The following is a 22,098-nucleotide window of genomic DNA, read 5'->3' as shown; positions in this document are numbered from 1 at the left end:
CATGTTAACACCTCTGACTATTTGGGCCCATATATTTCATCAAAATTAATACAACAGGCCCAAATGTACCAACTTCTTGGGGCTTACCTTTATTACCAAGATAGACAAAACAAAAACAAAATAAAGCTAGTCTTAAACTACCTGCTGGGTTTGGCTATCACTAGAATTTTCATTGAAGGAGGTGCTTAGTTCTTGCTGCTTTAGAGATCCCTTAGTATATTTTGGGATTGAAGAATGCTAGAACCCGTCTGACTGGACATCTGAATAAATAAGCAAAAATAACTCTGCAGTATTCCAACACCTGACAAATTGAGTTCTCCTAAAATGACCCTCCCTTACGTAGACCCTATCACCTTCTGGTAATATGGTAATGTTTTTATTGGCTTAGCTAAGTACTGTTTTACATGCTATAAAACTCTTGACAAAAAACATTGACAGGTAAGATTAAGATGATGTATTTCCATAAACTTGTGTAGCTTTCTCCAAATCTTTGACAGAGGAAAAAAAAAAAGTTTACCAGTAGTTGGAATGGACATGCTTTCACCTTTTCTCCATGGTAGCGTAAAAGGAAGGATTAGATTTAAAAAATTGTTTCAGCACAATTTAGTACATAAAAGCAATTCCCTCATTTTGCCCTCAGACTTCTAATACACTGATTATTTTGCACTAAGGAAAATGATAGAATTAAATTCTATGTTGTAAATTATAAATGTATCTGATTAAGTGTAATTTATAGGATTAACTCTTTTAGGAGGGTTGATTTGTTCAAATGACAAATTCATAGATTCTAAACCCAGAAGGAACCATTGTAATTTAATCTGACCTCCTGTATAACAAAGGCCATAGAACTTCCCCGAAATAATTACTAGAGCATAGCTTTTAGAACACATCCAATCCTGATTTAAAAATTGTCAGTGATGGAGAATTTGTCATGACCCTTGGTAAATTGTTTCAATGGTTAGTTACTCTCACTGTTAATTACTCTCACTTATTTCCAGTGTAGATTTGTCTAGCTTCAACTTCTAGTCACTGGATCACGTTATACCTTTCTCTGTTAGATTGAGGAGCCCATTATTAAATATTTGTTACCTATGTAGATACTTACAGACTGTAACGAAGTCACCGCTTAATGTTCTCTTTGTTAAACTAAATATAGTGATAGGCTCATGGAGTTCAGTCTAAGGCATGTTTTCTAATCATTTACTCATTCTCTTGGCTGTTCTCTGAGCCCTCTCCAATTTATCAACATCCTTCTTTGATTGTGGGCACCAGAACTGGACATAGTATTCCAGGAGCGGTTGCACCAGTGCCAAATACAGAGATAAAAATAGTCTATTCCTACTCAAGATTAATTTTGCATCCCAGGATTGCATTAGCTCCACCATGACCCCCAAATCTTTTTCAGTCATTGCTTCCCAGGATGTAGTCCCCCATCCTACAAGTATGGCCTACATTCTTTGTTCCTAGATATATACATTTAGCCCTATTAAAATACATATTGTTTGCTTGCATCTAGCTTACTGAGAGCTCTAGATCACTCTGAATCAGTGAGCTGTTCTCTTCATTATTTACCACTCCCCCAATTTTTGGGTCATCTGCTAACTTTATCACTGATTATTTTATGTTGTCTTACAGCTCATAGGTAAAAATGTCAAATAGCGTATAGTGCTAAGAACTGAGCCCTTGGGGAGCCCACTGGAAACAGACCCACTTTAATAATGATTCCCTGTTTACAGTTACGTTTTGAGACCTATCAATTGGCACACATTAAATGGATTAAAAACTGGCTACGTTAATTTTATATCATTCTAGATTTTGTAATCAAAATGTTTTGCAGTATCAACTCAAATGCTTTACAGAAGTCTAAGTATACCACATCAACACTATTAACTTTATCACCCAAACTTGTAATCTTATCAGAAAAAGATATCAATTTAGTTTGACAGGATTTATTTTCCACAAGCCAGTGTTGAGTTGCATTGATCACCATATTCTTTATTAACTGAGTTCTGTATCAGCCACTCTATTATCTTGCCCATATTTTGTAAAGGTATTTATGTAAAAATACTTTAATTTGTAAAGATTGCTATAGATTTTTTCTGGGAAACAATAATTGTGTTTTTATTTATTGTGCATGAAAAGCCAGGGTCTGAAAGTGATGTGTAGAAGTTCATATTGTAACATTTTTCTTTTAAATTTATTCAATATAATTTTAACTTTTATGGCAACCTCCACAGTAGTATGTCAAAGCACTTTTTACGTGTTAATTAAGTTTGAGCTCTTCCCCTTATATGCTAGAGGGGCCCATGTTTGAGATTGGAGAAACCTGTTACTTAAGCACAACTATTTTCATCTATAACAGTTGCTTCATGTTGCTTTGTTTATGGGTGAAGTTTTCACCTGAAAAATGTGTGCCCCTATTTCTGGGCTTACAAAATGAATTGCCGGAGTAAATCTGAGAATGTGCACTTCTAACTACAGTAGCACCTCAGTTTTATGAGCACCGAACTGATGAATGACCAGTTATACAAACCATTTTTCTCCAGAAAAAAAAAAAAAGAAACCTGAAAGAGTTGTCAGTGACTAACAAATCGGCATTCCTTCGCATTCCATTGGAAATTTCTTGCAAGACAAGAAGAAAGCAATGAAGTGCATACTTCTGCATCTTATGCAATCTACCAACTGTAATTGAGATGTTCAATTTTATGAACACCTCAATCGCCAATTAGTTTGGAAAATACAGATTCTACTACATCTGATTTGGGCCCACAATTTAACTGTAGGCATGAAAATGCATGTTCAAATTGCACCTTCCTTTCTGAAAAAAAAAAAAAAAAAAGTGCTTTTCAATGTGTAAGAGCCCACTGGGTCTTCAGAGGGAGGAAGCTTAGATAAAGAGGGTCACTACTGCAACAGCAGCATCTAACAGTGTGGGAATGTAGAAATCACACACACATGCAATTTGTTTCCACAAGATGACATAGCTTAGAAAGTTGGACTCTCTCTGCAGATTCTTGGCAACAAGTTTGCCATTTATTGACAGCTGTGTGTGTGTGCACACACACACACACACACACACACACACACAGTGTGGCAGGCTCTTGGCAACCCCACTCCACGTGAAAGCCTGGCTGCAAGCAAGTTTGGAAGCAGGATTGCCAGGTTCTTCAACAACTTCCCACTGGTCCAGCTTACACAGAGGGGTTTAGTCTCATGTAGTTTTTAAACAAAAAGGGAGAGCTCATCAGGGAGAGTGGCAGGGGCAGGTCTGCGGCTGGGGCTGTTTCCAATGTCAGTCACCCTGCTGAGAAGTGAAAGTTTGCTCTGCTAGAGGAACAGGCCAGAGGAGCAAGAAACTTTGCCAACAACTCTGATGGCACCCAGGGCCGGCTCCAGGCACCAGGCAACCAAGCTGGTGCTTGGGGCGGCACCTGGAGGGGGCGGCGCGGCGCTCCGGCCGCCGGGGAGAGCGGGGCCACAGCCGGGCTCGCCGCCCTCCCCCCGGCGGTCTGGCCGCCCTCCCCCCCCCGCGCTCTGGCCGCTGGGGGGAGAGACGAGCCCCCGCCGGGGCTCGCCGCCCTCCTCCCAGGGCTCCGGCCGCCCTCCCCCCCGGCGCCCTCCCCCTGGCCGCCGGGGGGAGAGCGGAGCCCCCGCCAGGGCTCGCCGCCCTCCCCCTGTGGCTCTGGCCGCCCCCCCCTCACCCCGCGGGGGCGGCAAAAAAGCCAGAGACGGCCCTGATGACACCACCTCGCAGCTGCCTCTGCTAGACCATAGCATTGGCAAATTCCATACAACAGGAACAGCTCCAGAGCAGATCCACAACAGGAGTAGTCAGGTTCAGCTGCTGCTAGTCCTGTGAAGCATGAGCCCTGTGCTGGCGTTGCTGATGCTTCTGCAGAGCGGTTGCTCAGCAACACATCCCCATGGTCTGGAGGAAGAGATATGCAGGTCTCCACTCAGAGGAGACAGCTGGGAGCCTGAAACCTCAAGTGGCCTTGAAGGAGTCTAAGGGTATGTCTACACTACGAAATTAGGTCGAATTTATAGAAGTTGATTTTTAGGAAGCGATTTTATACAGTCTATTGTGTGTGTATCCCCACTAAGTGCATTAAGTCGGTGGAGTGCATCCACAGTACCGAGACTAGTGTTGACTTTCGGAGCATTGCACTGTGGGTAGCTATCCCACAGTTCCCGCAGTCTCCGCTGCCCATTGGAATTCTGGGTTGAGCTCCCAATGCCTGATGGGGCAAAAACGTTGTCACGGGTGGTTTTGGGTACATGTTGTCAGTCACCCCTCCCTCCATGAAAGCAAAGGCAGACAATCGTTTCACGCCTTTTTTCCGTGCAGACGCCATACTGCTTTCAGCAGACAGTGCAGTAGGACTGCTAACCGTCATCATCCAACCACTGCTTCCACTGCAACTCTGCTCTCCTGGTGCCATGAATCGACCTCGCAGGTCCTCTCATCATGCTTTATAAGTATCTATTCTCATGGCATCCCGTCGTCATCCACCGCTTCCGCTGCAACGCTGCTCTCCTGCTCGTGACTCGATAGTGAATTTCTCCATGTTGTCTCTCATGGGCTCCCAGGAATGTGTATTCTTCCTCAGGAAATGTGTGCGGTGCTAACCGTCGTCCTCCACTATTTCCGTTGCAACTCTGCTCTCCTGGTGCAATGAATCCACCTCTCAGGTCCTCTTGTCATTCAGTATAAATATCTATTCTCGTGGCATCCATTGTCATCCACCACTTTTGCTGCAACTCTTCTCTCCTGCAGATGCCATACCATGGCAAGCATGGAGCCTGTTCAGCTCACCGCTGCTGTTGTGAGCATTGTAAACACCTCACACCTTATCCTGCAGTATGTGCAGAACCAGAACCTGCCAAAGCAGGCGAGGAGGCCACGACGAGGCAGCGTGATCACGATAGCGATGAGGACATGGACACAGACTTCTCTCAAAGCATGAGCCCTGGCAATTTGGACATCATGGTGGTAATGGGGCAGGTTCATGCTGTGGAACACCAATTCTGGGCCCAGGAAACGAGTTCCATGAAAGTGTCCTTACACATGCAAAAGTTTTCCAGCCACTGGGAACCATCCCAGACCCGCAACACTATGCGGTCCCACCAGTCTGTGCTTGTTTCCTGGGCCCAGAATTGGTGTTCCACTGCACTTCAAAATGTAATGAATGCCAGCCTTCTGTTGCTTGGGCAGTCCTCTGGGGTGGAGTGGTTGGGTGCCCAGAGGGCCTCCCCCCCCCACACACACACGTTCTTGGGCATCTGGGTGAGGAGGCTATGGAACTTGGGGAGGAGGGTGGGCGGTTACACAGGGGCAGCAGCAGCGGTCTGTGCTCCTGCTGCCTTTCCTGCAGCTCCACCAGACGCCAGAGCATATCAGTTTGATCCCCCAGTAGCCTCAGCACTGCATCCTGCCTCCGCTCATCGCGCTGCTGCCATCTCTCATCTTGCTCCCGCCACCTCTCTTCTTGTTTGTCCCTCCTGTCCTCGTGTTCATTTTCTGCTTTCCTGGACTCTGACATTGTTTGCCTCCATGCATTCTACTGAGCAATTTCAGTGCGGGAGCTCAGATAACATTTCATTGAGAGTGTGGGTTTTTTTTGCCTTCTTATCTGGGCTAGCCTCTGGGACAGAGATGATAGGGGTAGCATTGAAACATTTGCAACTGTGGGAGGAAAAAAGGGAGAGTAGTATTTAAAAAGACACATTTTAGAGGACAATGTGTAGACTTTCACGGTGAACCAAGCTGTTAACATTACATAGCACATGTGCTTTCGGTACAAGGTCACATTTTGCCTCTTATATTGAGGGCCTGCCAGTTTGGTGTGAGAGAGCACACACACAGGGCTGGGAAACAAAATTCGGCTTGCAGGCAGCCATGGTAAGCCACAGTCTTTCAGCTTCTTCAACCTTCATAACATGTGGGAATGGTTTCAAACAGCAGCGCCCTCCTTTCCCATACCAAGCACCTGTTGGGTTGGCCATTTAAAAGGAGGGGCTGTACTGGCCTCGAATGCATCCCAAGTTTTCAGGGCAAATTAATCATTAAACACACTGGCTTTTAAACCATGTATTATATTTACAAAGGTACACTCACCAGAGGTGCCTTCTCTGGATTCATGGTCTGTGAGCCCACCTTGGGAAGGTATTGGCTCCAGGGTGATAAACAGTTCCTGGTTTCTCCGCTTGCATGCTGTGTGCTATCCTCATCCCCCAAATCCTCATCCCTGTTGCATAAGACTCCCCCCTTGCAGGTGTCCATGGACGGGGCGGGGGAGAGGGTAGTGGTAGGGCCCCCCCCAGAATTGCATGCAGCTCATCATAGAAGCAGCATGTCTGGGGCTCTGATCCGGAGCGGCCATTTGCCTCTTTGGTAGGTTTGCCTGAGCTCCTTAATTTGCACGTGGCACTGCTGCGGGTCCCTGTTGTAGCCTCTGTCCATCATGCCCGTGGGGATTTTTTCAAATATTTTGGCATTGTCTCTTTTGGAACGGGGTTCTGATAGCATGGATTTGTCTCCCCATACAGCGATCAGATCCAGTACCTCCCATTCGGTCCATGCTGGAGCTCTTTTGTGATTCTGGGACTGCATGGTCACCTGTGCTGATCAGCTTGCCACACTGGTCAAACAGGAAATGAAATTCAAAAGTTCCCAGGGCTTTTTCTGTCTACCTGGCTAGTGCATCTGAGTTGAGAGTGCTGTCCAGAGCAATGACAGTGGAGCACTCTGGGATAGCTCCTGGAGGCCAATACCATCGAATTGTGTCCACACTACCCCAAATTTGACCTGGTAATGTCAATTTCAGCGCTAATCCCCTTGATGGGGAGGAGTACAGAAATCGATTTTAAGAGCCCTTTAAGTCAACAAAAATGGCTTTGTCGTGTGGACGGGTGCAGGGTTAAATCAATCTAACGCTGCTAAATTTGACCTAAACTTGTAGTGTAGACCAGGGCTAAGAGCAGGAAGGGTCAAAGGTGCAGTTAAACCTGAAACTGTGGCAGGTGTATGTACATATTACCTAGATTCCTATATATTAAGCTCTAAAGATGGGAATGGGATTAACCAAAAGCCAAGGCTCAAAGAAATTGGTCCTTCTCAGATACCCTTAGGAAGAGACTTTGCTTCCTTGAGATCTGACCACCTTATTACTCTAGGGTAGTTGGTAACATTCATTTGTGCTAGGCAGCCCTTCAATATGCTTCCTGGAATAAATGCATTAATGATGCCACTTCCACCCCCTGAATCTTTTACATGCTGAAAACGAGCACAAAACAAAGTCTTCAAGCCCCTAGCAGCAGTTAGTTTTAGGGACAGCTGTCAGTCAGATGAGGTGTTGTGTGGCCTCTGGCACCCTCTCAGTGTCTGAGGCTAGCAGCAGTAGCAAAAAAAGTACATTTTCCTGTAGGACAGAATTGTGGAAACTTCAGGGGGAAATGAGGTGAACATTAGGAGACTAAGGGCAGGGTGAAGGATTCAGGAAAACTGCCTTCCCTTAAATTAGTCTCATACCCTTTCTAAAACTCCCTATGAAACCCAGGGACTGCATTTTCTATTTTTATGAACATGGCAGAAAGATTTTTCAGAATAGATCCAACTTTTAATGCTATATAAAAGTTCTCTTTTCAATTTATTTCTCATTGATTCTAGTATCAATTTATACTAGCTGCTGATTGTATTAGGATAGCAAGGTCTCTATCCTAATACAAACAGTGTAACCTGGTTAATCTGCCCACTTTGATGTAGGCTGGCTAGTGTAACCTGTTCTACTGCTTGTGAAGAGAATATTTTATGACACTGTCACACGATTACAAAAAAGCAAATTGCATGGTGATAAAAACCTGGGTAGCACACAATGTTTCAGTGCAGTAGAGCCATCTTTTATATTCTGTAATTGTAAACATCTGTATAAATCTCACTTAATAAGCACCTCCTGAAATATTGGAAGATGGTAATAATATGGGCAAGAACCTTACTCCTAATAAAATTGTTAATGATTATTAACACTCTGGCAAAAAAGGAAATAGACACGAATTTATTTTACCTTAGGAAGTCTGTTTTAATTCATGCTAAATGAGGGTATTTGAGAGTACAGCAGAATGCCTTTGAAATATGATGGCATTTACCTACTGAAATCTTAATTCAATTGTAGGGATCTGACCCTATTCTACACTTCAACTGTAAGCTCTTTGGGGCAGGGACTATCTTTTTGTTCTGTGTTTGTACAGCACCTAGCACAGTGAGGTCTGTGTCTGGGGATCCTAGGCACTATGATAATACAAGTAATTAGTAATAGTTCTATGAGTGAGTTCAGTTTCTTACACTTACCATCACTGTGGTATTGAGTGCGTTCCAGAATAACGAAATTATACTGATAGCTATACACTAATATCCACAAACTGTAGTTCCTAGCCATTCCCCCATTTCCACTGGAAGAGCAGAGGGTTGAGATCAACAGGAATGTTTGCCTCAATAAGGGTTCTGGTCTCTAAACCTCTGTCTCTGATGTTGGTATTGCAAGAAGAGAGTTAATGTGCCAAAGCAGCAGAGTGGCAAGCCAAAAACAAGAGCAAGAAGAATCACATGGCGGGTAAGGTAAGAGAAAGTGTAGCCTGACATAAGAAAGGGGAAAGCCCTTTTAAATAGACATATTTTAAGCGTGAGGAAATATTGTGTAGCCTTTAAAAGTGAATTTTGCAATGTTGTATTACACCATTGTGGATTCAACTCTGGATGCTACAGTTTCAAGCTCAGAGTGAAAGTCACCTCTGCCACTTGTTTCAGATTTAGAGCAAGTAGGAACACATGAAGACTATGGAAAGATACACATACATCCAGTTACAAATTTAGTCTGCCTTATAAGTTTTATTACAGTCACAAGCAACATTATAATTAGCCAAGCATATATAAACCCTACAAATACCCATGCACAAGGTACAAATATGGTCATACTCTTAAGCCTATGGCCTAGTATTGCTAAGCTAAAAATCTTACAGGCCTCTGCCTGTAGGCCTTGCATTTTAGCCCTGCTTTGCTTAGATACCTAATGCACTCATCACTTCTAAATACTTGTCACTCTTATACGTCTATGATCCTACAACTTAAATCTATTTAGCATACAATGATTATATGCCATGGTATGAGTAACTCATACCATCACACCACACACAATAAATGAATGATAACCTGAACTAATTGGCTACAACTGTTTCTAGCAACAAACAGCTATTAGTAAAAATTGTACCCGGGAAAAAAATATTCATTCATTTGACTCAGTTGTGAAATGTAAATATCAGTTGTTGAAGTAAAGTGGCAGGATTCTGCTATAAAAAAAAATTCCTTTTAAGGGGATTAGTCTTCACATGTGCAAATTTCTTTCCTATATGCCAGAGGGACAAATTATGAGGTTAGTTTAAGTCAGTCTAGAGTGAGTTCAAGTTAGTGTAATTTACAAGTTCTTCTGACCCCACCAGCCCTTTAGATTCCTTTGACTGACCAAACGACCGACTTAGACATCCCTCAGACCCCGAACATCTGGTTTTAAATCCCTGCTCCTTTAAATAACACCTCTGAATCTAGTCAAAACTTAGACTAATGTAGACAACTTTAAACTCCAAGACACTGAGGGATTCAGAAGAGAGGGATATAGCAAGAAAAGCTACTAATAGGAAGCTCTAAGGTGGTTTAAGTTAAACTAACCCATCCCTATGGCCATTTAGAACATACATCTTGTCTTTGATTTTTCTCTACTTTAAACTACAAATTGGACCAGTGGGTGAAATCCTGGCCCCATTGAAGTCAATGGCAAAACTCCCATTAACTTCAGTGGAGAGAGAATTTCATTTTGTTTATTATGACAGGAAGACCACAAGGTTTTTCAATCCAACCATTATCTCACTAGCTACTAAACCCCAAAGTTTGAAGAGTGTTTGTTTGAGCAAAACACCCAATGCAGCATACAAAGGGTTGCACATGTGAAAATCCCCATCTGATGTGTATTAATTTGGGGTCTGGGCTCACACCATTGAAGTCAATAGGATTTTTGCCACTAACGTCAAAGGGATTCAAATCATTTATGTTTTGCATTTTCAACTAATGGCCACACAAACTTTGTAATGTGGGCCTAAACTCTCCAATGCTTGTTGTTTTATTTACACACCATGTCTGAGGGAAGGGTCTCTCTCTCATTTTGAACACTCCAGTTATGTCTGGATTCAGTTGTCCGTTTTCTAGAAAATGCAATTCCAAAATAGCTAGCCTTGACACACAATTAGGGTGACCAGACAGCAAGTGTGAAAAATCAGTACAGGGGGTAAGAGGTAATAGGAGCCTATATAAGAGACCCCAAAAAATCGGGACTGTCCCTATAAAATCAGGACATCTGGTCACCCTACACACAATTAACTGTCAATGCCCCATCACTGAATTCCTTGTCCTTGCAAAGATCTTTCCTAATGTAATGTATTGAGAACTGTATTGGACTTGCAAGTTACCACTTTTTAACTTGTTCTGCTTGCAGGCTAGGGGCTTTGTACTGATGTGTGTGATCAAAGTCAGACTAGAAAGAGCCAACCTAGAAAATGGTGGGTAAGTTTTGCCTCTCTGCCTTAAGGAGCAGCCTGCTTTTTCTCTGTTTGGGGTTCAGGTGTGTTATCATTTGAATTCTAAGCAATCAAGTAGTGTTGTTAAAACATAAAACTAATTTTGCTGGAAGGTTAGATCTAACTTCTCTGCATTTGTGCTGTGAATAGAACACCTAACTCTTCCAGGTCTTCTCTCTTTTTAAATACAGTGCTCAAAACTGGTCATGTTAGTCTAAATGAGGTGGTGTACAAGTCTATTGCAGAGTTCCAGAATATTTTTCTGCTAGTGTTTTATGCCCTTGCTTACATAACCTACTTATGTTTGACTTCCTGATCACAGCTATGTAAGAAAGCCACATGATTCTCTATGCTAGAACTGTTCCTAAATCCTTGTCCTAATAAACAAATGCTAAAAATGAAATGAAAAAGTTAATCTAACTTTTTAAAACCCAAATAAAGTTTCATTTTGAGCTTGGAGCAGGATTATTATTATTAATTATTTATATTATCATAGTTCCCAAGAGGCCCAGTCATGAACCAGCACTCTACTGTAATCAAATTCATTTGCTGTGTTCCCTGTTGTTTATAAAACTGATGGGATAATCCATAGCAAAGAATTTGATAAATTTTAGCCTCTTGGTTTTCAAACTATATATTAGCATTTTCCAGCTTTCCCTTGGATTGGTTCATTATTCAAAATTGGCAAAATAATCTGTAAATAATTCTTTATCTGTATATTATTCATCAGCAGTTAAACCATGAGTATTCAATATCCCAAATTCAAAATTTGAGTTGTTTCAGATTTGGTTGGACATGAGAAACATGAGATTGCTGCTGTTCCCTGACTGGGTGAACATGGTTAGAATCACTTTTCCTAATGAAAACACTTGGATCTGAATATTCAGAATTTATTTACTCTGACTATTCTGTAATAACTTAAAATTATTTTCCCCCCCCCACAAACATTGCTACTGCTAACCTCATTCACCAGAATATTTACAAAAAGTTAACAGAAAAGAGGTGTGAACACAGATGACATGAACTTGTTTTTATTTAAGCAAATATTCACAGAAAACAGTCAGTTGTCCCAGTCTAGCTATGAAACCAGCATTTTACAAACTACATGCATGTGAGAACTTAATAGACTATGGTAAAAAAATATTAAAGTGACTAAGGATATGTCTACAATTAAAATACTAGTGCAGCACAGCTGCAGTGGTTCAGCTGTGCTGCTGTAGTGCTTTGAGTGTAGACACTACCTACGCCAATGGCATAGGTAATCCATCTCCCCAGGAGACATTAGCAAGGTCAAAGGAAAAATTCTTCCATCTACCTAGCACTGTCTAGAGCAGGGGCTAGGTTGGTATAGCTACATCTCTCAGATATGTATTTGTCACATCCCTGAGGGATATAGCTATACCGATGTAAATTCCTAGCGTAGATCAGCTCTAAGTATCTTAGGAATTGGGAATTAGATTCCTTAAACACTTATTTTCAAAAGTGCATTTTACTCTGAGAGCCAAGTCCTGTAGTCTTTACTGAAGCAAATCTCCCACTGATTTCAAGGGGAGTTGAAACATTATGCAGTTTGTAAAGGAGTCACTCTACCATATAAACCATTATCAAATCTACCGGCAGCTTGAGCAAGTTTTATCTTTATTAGGGCAAACTGTGAACTCTTGACACTTTTTTTAGTCAGTCCTAACTCCAGCACTGCTCTTTACTTCAATAAGAGTTTTGTTTAAGTAAGGAATCAAGTAAAATGAAGTGAGCAAGGACTTCAGGATTTTTACCATTAATTGATCATTCTACTCAGCATACACCTCTGTTCTTTACAGAGCAGTTAGTTCATAGTGATCTATAGGCTTAATCTTTAAGAATTCCTAAACAAAGGAAGACTAAGTGTACTTTATGAGATGGTTCCCACATCATCTGCTAGTCTGCTTTAAATGAAGTGACAGTAGAGAAGAGTTTGATAGAAACTAGATAGCAGCTGGCCCTGGGATAAAATGACGACATGCCATTTAAGCAAGTTGTGTGGGAGTTTGGGGGATAGGGGTTGTTTGTTCTATTTCTATCCCTAGTTATAAGTAACACGAGTTTCAAGCCCCAAATGCTACTAGAGTGACACTAAAACTAACTATAACTTTTATCAAGCTGAATGTCAAAGGTGATCACTTAAGCTGATCATATAAAAAAATTGGAGTATCCACTCTGAATAGAAATGTAATGCCCTCCATAGATTAACTCCACTTTATCTTACTGAGCATCTACCACCCTTCCTGCTTGCTCTGCTCATCTAGCACTGAGCAGTCTGTCCCTCTAAACAATCATGCCACTGCTGGGGCAATAGCCTACACCTCTGTGCCTCCCATCACCTGAGAGCACCTTCTTGAAATTCTCAACAAGTGAAGAGAAGACGGTCCATGTGGGCTGCAACAGACTTATCTATCAATGGGTTGTAACTATTAAAACACTTGTCCTCAACCTTTGAGGGAGTTTCCCCTAGGCATCCTCTTCATGGTTTTGGCCTCACAGGTCACTATGGTTTACAGACAACTGACGTGAGAGGGAAAACTAGAGCATGTGGTGGGGCTTGAATTGGATCGAGTGAGAAAAAGATTTGAAGTCCTGTCCAATTACCGTGAGGGAGGCAAGGAAATGGCCACCATAGTTCCTGCAGAATCTCCATCAGCAGATTTGTTTCAGGTGCTGAACAGCTGGGTAAGACCTGGCTGATTCAAGTACCTCCCATTGCAAGGGACTTGCTCTTAATTTGCAGAGTAAACTCAAGTGTTTTAGGCCTTGATTCTGCAATGTGCAGCATGGCTTCAATAAGGCTCTGTGGAGACACAACAGCCTGCCTGTTAGATACAAGTTGCAGGACTGGGGGGGATGACCCAATTCTGAGTTTCAGAGGTAAACAGCAGCAGCAGGAGAAAGAAATTGAGAAGCATGAGAAAGAATAAAATGCAATGATTTCCATGGCTCTATGCAGGTGCTGCTGCCAGCGCACATGATACATTGCAAGATTGAGGACTTGGAACACAGTGCATGTGAACAATTGCATACCAACAACCCTGGATTGCATCATGCAGAGGTGCTTGCTATTATAAGTACTGTATTTGCCTAACCCATGTAAATTACCCTCAAAATGTTATGCTTACCCTATAGAGGGGAGCCCATAGTAGGAATGAGTGTTTCAATATGTAGTTTTTTTCTTCCTGAACAGCTAAAGAAAAGCATTAGAAACAAAAGATCGCTGCTTTATTTTTCCTCTCTTCTTCTTCAAACAGAAGAAGACAAAAGGTAATAAAGCTTCATTTACTATCACAATTTCTCTTATGGGAATTTGGGGAAGAGACCTCAATAACTGATGCAAAAAAATAAAATGATTGTAACTTTTTTAAGTTGTTACAAACTTGTTTGCATCTTTACTGAACATTAAGATAGAGCTGCAAGAAGGTTATAGCCAGGATGCTTAGAGATATAACAGTTCATCTTTAGCTAATTATGCTACAAAGTGTTAAAACTAATCAAGACATTCTAGAAGATTCTGCTTCTACCTCCCAAGGTCAAGCAAACATCAAGCAGTCAAACCAGGTAAACACTTTTAGGGAGAAATCGGATTGTGAAAGGAAGGCAGTGTAGTGTTTTCAGAGTAATAAAGCTAAGTAACATGGGCTCTGCTGACACCCTGCCGCCACCCCAGCAAAAAAACCTGCTTATATTCTTAAAAGCTTTAGAGAAAAAGCATGTGTAACTGGAGATGTTTTAAACTTTTTTTTCCCCTTAAATGTTGTACTGGCAAACTCCTCTGTGAAATACATACTTGCAAATCTGTTCGCTAAATTCATAGCTCAATGTCATGCTGTGTAAATGGTAAAGTGCTTTATGGACCACCAGGTAATCTTGCTAAACTACTGCAAGAAGCCATTTAAGTATAAAATATTTATATTAATGCGTAATCAATTACTGGCTGTGCACAAGCAAATCCTCACCCAGTGCATGAAGAAAGAAAAAAATCATTGTTCCAAAATTGTCAGAGTCAACAACTTAGGCTAAAGAATGTATGAGTTAGATAATTTTAGAGGACTGTTTTGAGAACTAAACACTCATATAAAGAACCGGAGTGTTCAGACACTTTGAAAATAGAATATCTTTTCCTGTCAAACTCTAATAAAAATTGCAGAAAATGGACTGAATACAAATAACAAAAGTTAAAACTAACTTTAAAAGGTATCTGAATCTTTCCTGCCAAATGAACAAAGACAATTAAAAAATGTTGAATATTCATTAAACAGACTGCATATTAAAGAGCTGAAAGTGTCACCTCAACCAACCTCAAAGGCATGGAGCCAATGAAAGGGTGACAGCAACCTAATGACAGTTAGGGTGACCAGATGTCCCGATTTTATAGGGACAGTCCTGATTTTTGGGTCTTTTTCTTATATAGGTTCCTATTACTCCCCACCCCCGTCCCGATTTTTCACATTTGCTGTCTGGTCACACTAATGACAGTTGACTCTAAATAGGCCTAAAAGGGCTGATTTTCTTATAATTTTATCAAAATAAGTGTATAAAAGACGGACAGGAGTACCCTCCACGAACTCTCCCCCCCCCCCCACCTCATCCTCTCCATCTCTACAAACAAGCTGCCACAGACAGGTAAGAAAAAAAACAGATAAGACCCAAGAAGACACCAATCCAACCAAACCTCCCCAAGACTTCAACGTGGATTGGTCCGCTGAAGATAAGACACTGCCAAGGGATTAGCGTTAAAAATCTCTTGTAATGATATTACTGGAATATTGAAATACTTTTGTAACTTAATTTCCAGTTTCTCCTGTTAATCACCAAATGATTAGATCATGTAATCCTGGAGAGGAGACACAGGCTATACATTGGTAAACAGAAATAGAATTTAATTTGATTTAGGATTCTTAACTGTCTTGTCTTAAGACAGCTCCTCAAATGGCTTCTTCTAAATAACTAATTTAAATATCTTCAATTTCATAGGATTTAGTTGACTGTTTATTTTTGCCAACTATGAACTCTTCAGGTTATTACAGTATTAATAACTTGGCAGGCTTCACTAGCACTTACATTATTTTGCCGTATATAAACAATTTTAAGTAACATACTAAAACTGAATTTACAATAATTTTATGACAGAATAGACTTTGATCTTAATTTAAAAAGGGAAGAGTGACCCATCAAAGGTGGGTTCACTCAAGGATATAATCTCTGTTCAAAGCTCTCCACAGAAATGCATGCAAAAGACATTGTGACAGAAGTAACCAGTTTATCATTTTACTCTGTTATTTGTGGGTTTATTTTATTATTTAAATAAGAAACAAATAATCATTGTGATTATTTTGCCTTTTTCTTGAGTATAGAGTCCCCTAAGGTATGTAGAAGAACCCTTGTGACTAAATGATGGGAGTCATGCTTCTGAATTGGCAGGAAGAGAAACAATTAGTAAGAGTTAGCCTACAATTTGTTTCTCTAAACTAAATGTTTAGAGTAATTGTGACAAAGTTCCTCCTCTATCTTGGTGGGTCCTGCGCTTATTTGCAGATTTTCTTGCCTCAGAGATTCACCATGTCGGTTGGGGAACAGCCCAGAGACCTTCCCCTCTGGGAGAACCAACAGTCCAGGTCAATTGGGAGGTTTGGGGGGAACCCGGGCTCACCCTCTACTCCGGGTTCCAGCCCAGGGCCTTGTGGACTGCAGCTGTCTATAGTGCCTCCTATAACAGCTGCATGACAGCTACAACTCCCTGGGCTACTTCCCCATGGCCTCCTCCAAACACCTTCCTTATTCTCACCACAGGACCTTCCTCCTGGTGTCTGATAACACTTGTGCTCCTCAGTCCTCCAGCAGCACACCCTCTCACTCTCAGCTCCTTGCGCCTCTTGCTCCCAGCTCCTCACACTCGCACCACAAACTGAAGTGAGCTCCTTTTAAAACCCAGGTGCCCTGATTAGCCTGCCTTAATTGATTCTAGCAGCTTCTTCTTAATTGGCTCCAGGTGTCCTAATTAGCCTGCCTGCCTTAACTGGTTCTAGCAGGTTCCTGATTACTCTAGTGCAGCCCCTGCTCTGGTCACTCAGGGAACAGAAAACTACTCATCCAGTGACCAGTATATTTGCCCTCTACCAGACCCCTGTACCCCACTGGTCTGGGTCTGTCACAATTTAAAAAGGAAATTACTTGGCATCCAAAAATGCCAAAGTCCCCCCTTTCAACCCCACAGGAACATTTATGTTTTTCTAAACAGGGTTGTGTTAACAGGAATAGATGGAAAGGGAAATGGGAAGAATGATGAGAAAATTTGTCTTTAGTCATAAAAATATCCAACTATAACAGGAGGCTGGCTGTTTCAGGGTAGTCAGACCAAGCCTCATCTGGGACCGATCAGCTATCCTCCCAGCTGATCCAGATCAGCTAGGGATCAGACAGCCCTAATCAGAAGGGACATCTGGGATATCTACACAGAAGGATCTGCCACCCCTTCCAGGCTCAACTCTTGGCTGGGGCTCTGGACTGCTGGTCCTCAAATCCCTCTCTCCCCCACTGACCCTTCTGCAAGATCTCCAGAAGGTAACACTGCCGCAAGCACTGTCAATCACCTCCACAGATCTAACTGTGCCTTCCACTGGGCCTCTAGGAGTTGCACAGATACTGCCTGGGTCTGTTTTTGCTATTTAGCCACCTCCAGAAATGGGAGTTGGAATTCTTACAATCCCTCCGAACCCTTGATTTGGGACGGTGGAGATTGCACAGCCAAGAAAGGCTTGAGTATGTTTTGGCTCCATCATCCTTTCTTAATCAGAGGGAGCACAAAGATCCTAGACAACCCCCAATTGTGGTTTTGATACCATCCCAGGTTGCTCCCTTCTGCAGGAGACTAGATCTGGGATCTTGAGCAGCTGGTATCTCTTGGAGATCCTGCAGAAGGATCAGTGGCCACCAATGCTGAGAAAGGTATTTGAAGACCACAAGGCAAGAGACCTAGCTGAAAGAGCTCAGCCCAAGAGCGGCACAAGACCCTTTCGTAGGTCTCATGACCCCTTGCCAGCTTGGTCTAATAACTGACCAGAGCCATTGATCCCTAGCTGATCAGGAGCAGCTAGGAGCATAGTTGATCTGTCACGGGCTGGGCCCAACCCTCCTTAAAGAGCTAGCCAGACCACATGTCAGGAGTCAGGTCTAGTTGGAGTCCAAATGCCAAAGCCCAAGGTTAAGACAGAGTCAGAGCCGGGGATTGGAGCCAAAGGTCAGAACCAGATTACTGGAAGCCAGTGATAGCAGAAGCAAGGCTGGAACAGGATTGGATTGGAACAGGACCAGATGCAGGGCAGGGTCTAAGGTGGAGCAAGGCAGGAGCAGGGCTTGGAGTGAAGCAGAGACTCTACAGGTGTGTACTTTGAGCAGCCAGTGATCCTCTATTGCTGCTGGGTTTAAGACCAAGCCACCTGAACTACCTTAGCCAACCAGATCATTCTGCTGTGGCCCATCTGCACTCATTGGCTGCCTGACAACTAGGCAGTTACAGCTGCAGGCCCTCAGTCCTGACACTGCAAAACAAAAATTTGTAGAACAGATGCTAGAAACAAAATGAATTGGCAAATATATCCAATATATAAGCATCTTATTCTGAGCAGTAAAGTTAATCCTTCAAATCTTTATTCCCTACATACTTTTTTTAGCAGCTTATGAATGATGAAAAAGGTATTGGTCTAAACTAATCCCTTATGAAACTCCATTGATTTCAGTGGGCCTACCTCAGATGTATTTGGCTCAGAGTTGAACTGAATATACAAGCTTGGCTTCTTAAATTCAGCAAGCTGTTCTGGCCATCAATCACAGAACTATACTGTATTTGCATCTTTAATTAGCATTACAGTTTATTTCCAGTTATCAGTAGTCAGATCATGATAAATTGTGTAAATTCTTAAAAATATAGCTATATTCTTTTAAGGAGACTAGAGTCAGCTATACTTTAGGAATGTGGAGCAGAAGTCACTATTTAAACAATGGAATGTATACTGGAACAGTTAAATCAGTTTGGGTTTCAATATGTTTGGCTGGGGCAGGATGGCAAGACAACCAGCCTCAGAATAAGAAGTCCTGATTTCTCCTCTAATCTCAGAGAAGAAGAAGAAGTGATGAAAGGGGGTAGGGGACACAGGATGCATAAGAAGAAGAAGTTTTAAGACAGGTTTGCTAAACTGGATCAGATCGTTGGTCCATTATGCTCTAATTTGGATTTTATAGTTCTCAGAAGCCAAATCAGGATACAACACAATTTTTATAAGAAAGATATTTTAAAGCTAAACTGGTTATTTCCTTGTAAAGTTAATGTGATTTATGTTAAGAAAAAAAATTAGAGGAACAGTGCTTAGACACCTAAGATTATTGATAATTACAACAAAACCCTAGGACTATGTTCAGCACCACCTGAAAGTATTTCTGATGTGCTGGCAGGGAAGCCAGGGTGTCTGGATCCTTAACAACATGGATTTGGGGAGGCAGCAGGCAATCCCAGGAAACCAATGATCTGTCTGTCCAGAAGACAGCTCCAGTTAAAGAAAGACTTCAGGATACATTGTCCAAATAAAGGCCTTAAGTCTGCTAGAAGAGGCCACAATCTGAAGAGAGTTCTTAGCTAATACAAGCCTTTAACATCTTCTGGAGGGACAGAAGCCATTGGTGGGTATTCTTCCACACAGATGGACAGGAGTAAGTAATTAAAAAAAAAAATCAGGGCTTCTAGGAGGTAGGCTAGCTGAATTAGGGGAAGGAGGCTGTAATGTGGTGCACTCACCTCTTGTGAATGCCCCTGTCAGTGCACATGCCTGCACTCTCTCAGTTTGTGATGCATCTTCAGCGACTCAGTCCTCCAGTTGAGAGTCACCGTTTGTATAGGAGATAAAAAATAAAAATAAAAAATCCAACCCCCTTCCAGGATATAAGTCTAACAGGGGGCTTATTGCAGGACCCTCTATACAGTCATTCAATCTGCAGTAGGGTGACCAGACAGCAAGTGTGAAAAATCAGGACAGGGGTGGGTAATAGGAGCCTATATAAGAAAAAGCCCCCAAAATCAGGACTGTCCCTATAAAATCAGGACATCTGGTCACCCTAATCTGCAGACTTATCTCTGGGCTTGCTCCTCAATCAGTCCAGCAGGGCTTCTCACAGTATCCTGCTTCAAACCATCTCTCAGCCCCTTCTGAGCTCTTTTAATTTGTCCCTGCTCTTCAAGCAGTCCTGGCTCTGGTGTGGGGTCATGTGCCCCAGGGCTCCCTTGCTAGAGACTCTTGACCTCTCTGGCCCCAACTCTTCAGCTAAGCCACTAAAGGAGTTCAGTTCCCCTTCTGGTGTGTATCAAAGTCCAGGCCACTTTCCCAATGGCTAGCAGGGGGGACCCAGGCCCTCCCTCTACACCAGGTCCCAGCCTAGGGACCCTAAATATAGCAGCCATCCACCATGTCTCTTTAAATAAAAAGAGTCACTGCTACAATTTCCTGGGCCACTTCCCCACAGCCACACACCATCTTCACTCTTACCTCTGGGCCTTGTCCTGACAGAGTTCCAGCAACCAGCTGAGGGCTCCTTCTTGCTCTCTCCAGCTTCTGGCAGTACTGCCCTGTCCAAGGTCCTCCAGCTCCCTCAGCCAGCTAGGCACACCATCCACTCTCCTCCAACTCTAGCAAGGAACTGAACTTACTCTGGTCCTGCAGCTCTTCTTATACTGACCTGCTGAGCCCTGATTGGCTGTGTCCCACACAGCCATTCTAGGCAGCTTGGAGGACCCTCTTCACTGTCCTTTTCTGGGGTGGGGTGAGGCAGGGCCATGACATCTCCAGCAGGGTGCCTCAGAGGGTCTGGTATCACAGAGTCATGCAGTGCAGGAGGGACTTCATTTGTACAGTTCAGCTGATAACACCAATATTCATGCCATTTAGTAGATCTATTATTTTGATTCTGCTGAGAGAAAAAACTTTAAATTATTTGGTTTGAATAGAACACAAGCAGTGAAAACTGTTAATACAAATACAATAAAACTCCTCTACAGTGCCATCTAGTGACAGATACCTATATATTTTGATCAAGTTTCCAAAGCCTTCACTAGAGCTCTGTGACAGTGGCTGTCCATGCGTAGCCAAGTTTGACAGCTTGGATGGTTCTCAGATCCTGGCTAGAAAGAAGAGTTATTTCTGCTGACTCAGCAGACCAGACAAGTCATATTAGCTCCAACTTAGAGGATATACAAAAGCTTTTGAGATTCTTTCTGAAGAAAAGGAATTAGGTTAAGGACAGCAGGGCCTGAAGGGTGAAACTCTAGGAACAGCATACCTCTGAAGAAAGCTTAAACTGAGGTTTTATATTTTGTTGTCAGTCAAGTTAACAATAAAAGCAAACCCCTGGGTAAGCCTGACCTTTAACTTAATGTTTGTACTGTTTCAACGGTAGCGTGGGGATGCTGCCCGCTCAGTCAAAGGCTGCCCACAACCTTGCAAAATATCAGCGCAGAACCATGGCTAAAACAAGACAGTTCTGGATTCAGCAGGCTGTTATATGATGTGATAAATCCATATGTTGGCTGGCTGATAGATGGTCAAGATATTCATTACAAGATGCTGTGAAAGTGATACTGACCCGATAAATGACCTGGAAGAAAATAAATCTGGCACTGGTAGGGAGATGAATAAATTAACAGATTCAAGATTTTAAGGCCAGAAGGGACCATTATGATCTAGTCAGCCCTTCTGTATAACACAGGGATTGGATAGAGCTTCATCCAGTAATTTCGTCAGCAAGCACAGTAACTTGTAGTTGAGCTAGAGCATATCTTGATTTTAAAGACTTCAAGTGATAGAGAATCTACTACATTCCTTGAATTATTTAATGTGCTTCTACAATCTCTGATTTCTATGCTTTTATTAAAATCTAGTGAAATGTTCAGCCTGGAAAGTGCAATTTCACGAGTATCTTTGGAGGAAGACAGCGGAACCAGCACAGTCACAGGCATCCTGGAGGCTGAGAAATGAACCAGGGATTCAACTACACAACTGTATAGAGCAGAATATATATATATATATATATATATAAAAAAATATTCTCTTTAGTATTCACTTTAGTATTTCTCAATAGCAACTAAAGCAAACCATAAAATATGAAAAGAAATGTCTTCAAGGGTCCTACAAATAGGTGTGGAATAATAAATAGACAAGAGAATATTAATAAAACATGTAATGATATAAAAAGTTACAGGTTGCCATTTACTAGGCTAAAGAATTTCTAGCTTATAGAAACATTAAAAGGAGGGAGAATTAGGCTGAAAAGGACTAACTGAAAAGTTGCTTGAGCATCAAACTGGAATAAAAAAGCATTCTATGAGATTACTGTGGAAATAAAGAACGGAGTGTCATCATTTGTTAGGCTACAAAGTTACTATAACTGTCCAACTGCTTATTTTTATTT

This window comes from Terrapene carolina, unplaced genomic scaffold (genome assembly GCF_002925995.2).
Source record: "Terrapene carolina triunguis isolate 2854851 unplaced genomic scaffold, T_m_triunguis-2.0 Scaffold58, whole genome shotgun sequence".
NCBI lineage: Eukaryota > Metazoa > Chordata > Testudines > Emydidae > Terrapene > Terrapene triunguis.
The sequence above is the reverse complement of the archived record's forward strand: the minus strand, read 5'-3'. Positions refer to the sequence as shown.